Raw genomic sequence first — 1,885 nt, 5'->3', positions numbered from 1 at the left:
TTTTTAGTAATAATAAATAGCTTATTCAACATCAGTCTCTGGTTTTATATAATTATTGTCGAGATAACATTTATTGTAGAATAATTAGAAAATACAGGAAATCAAATAGCAGAAAATCAAAATTACTTGTGATTTTATCTTCTAACACACCATTTTCTAAATTTTGGGCAGCATTTTGGATTTTTTAATATCTGAAATATTGTATTAGCTATTTTGTAGCCTGCAGTGTTTTAACTGTGTAACATTACAACCATTTTCACATAAATATTTATACTAATTATAAAATAATATCAAATATTCCCTCTGTGGATTGATGCAGCATTATTTAATGAAGCAATCTCTAATGGATATCTAAGCTAGTTATTCCCTGTCTCTCACTATTATGAATGCTATTGCAGTAAACCTTAGTAGTGATTAGGATTAGGGGTGTGTGTGTATGTGATATAAAATTCATACAAATGGCTTACACAGCAGTTTATTTCTCTCTCACATGGAGGAAGTTCAAAGGTAGGTGCTCCAGGATTTAATGGTGCTCAATAGGATCAAAGAAACCAGGTTCCACCTATCTTGTTGCTCTGCTTTGCAGAATGTCTGTTCCCAAAGTCTTATCTTGGTCAGAGGTGTTCTAGAGGGCTGGTTACTCAATTAGTGTTCTTCCCTGGAAGGAAGGAGGGTTAGGGTGAGAGAGTGGGGAGAAAAAGTTTGACCATATACCTTTAGTAAATTTTCATCTTGGGAAATGTCAAGAAATACAGAATACTCCTTAAAAAGTAATATTTTTCATGTAGGTAAGCAGTTTGAGAGGAAAGTGATAAGAAATCTGACCCTTATAAAATGATGGTGGCAGAAATGTCTTGCAGAATTAAAGGCTTTGTTCTCTGAAGCACATTGTACACATTCAGACCTACTCTTCCCTGCTGTTCTCACTGAGCCAGCTACTTGAGCCAAAGTCTGTGCACGTTTATTTGAATGTATATCACATATTCAAATAAAAATCTGGAGTCATGTTTCTGTGCATTTCAAGGGATTTGGCTCATAATAGATTTTCAGTAGAACAGGATGAGGACCTAAAACCTTAAAGCCAGTTATGTGAGATTTGCTGGATGAAATGTGGAAAGAGGGACCATGAAGGGTTTTTTATAAAATATTTGAAGAATTGAAATGTTTCACGGGGAAACAGTTTTCTATATAAGCTCACTCAGGAAGAACCAGGGTTAGTGGATGTTAGCTCCAGTAAGACAGATTTTTTTTTTTTTTTCAAATTCAGCATAGTGACTTTTCTAACATTCAGAGCAATTCAAATTTAGATTAGGCTAGTTTAAGAGAAAAGTTATTCAAGATCAACAGTAGAACAGTAGGAAATAGGTTGAAAAAAAACTGTACCACTAGGCTTCCCTGGTGGGTCAGTGGTAAAGAATTCGGCTGCCAATTCAGGAGACATGGGTTTGATCCCTGATGCAGGCAGATCCCACATGCTGTGGAGCAGCTGAGCCTGTTTGCCACAACTATTGAGCCTATGCTCTGGGTCTCCTGAGCCACAACTACTGAAGCACACATGCTGTAGAGCCCACAGTCTGAAACTAGAGAAGCCACTGCAGTGAAGCCTGCACACTGCACCTACAGAGTAGCCCTGCTCACTGCAACTAGAGAAAAGCCCATGCAGCAAAAAAAACCCAGTGCAGCAAAAAAAAAGAAGAAGAAGAAGAAATAAAAATAAAATTTCTAGGCAGGTCCAGTGGCTTAGATGGTAAAGAATATGCCTGCAATGCAGGAGACCTTGGTTCGATGCCTGGGTTGGGAAGATCCCCTGGAGAAGGGAATGGCAACCCACTCCAGTATTCTTGCCTGGAGAATCCCATGAGCACAGAGGAAGCCTGGTAGGCTA

At 38.2% G+C, this 1,885-nt stretch overlaps 1 protein-coding gene across 7 annotated transcripts in view; it reads left to right on the top strand.

The window, feature by feature from the left end:
- L3MBTL3 (l(3)mbt-like 3 (Drosophila)) overlaps positions 1-1,885 on the top strand; it is a 104,923-nt gene that overhangs the window by 94,074 nt on the left and 8,964 nt on the right. The window lies entirely within an intron of this gene.

The sequence above is a fragment of the Bison bison genome, unplaced genomic scaffold, assembly GCF_000754665.1.
Source record: "Bison bison bison isolate TAMUID 2011002044 unplaced genomic scaffold, Bison_UMD1.0 scf7180017864035, whole genome shotgun sequence".
Taxonomy (NCBI): Eukaryota; Metazoa; Chordata; class Mammalia; order Artiodactyla; family Bovidae; genus Bison; species Bison bison.
This window is presented reverse-complemented; position numbering and strand designations above follow the sequence as displayed.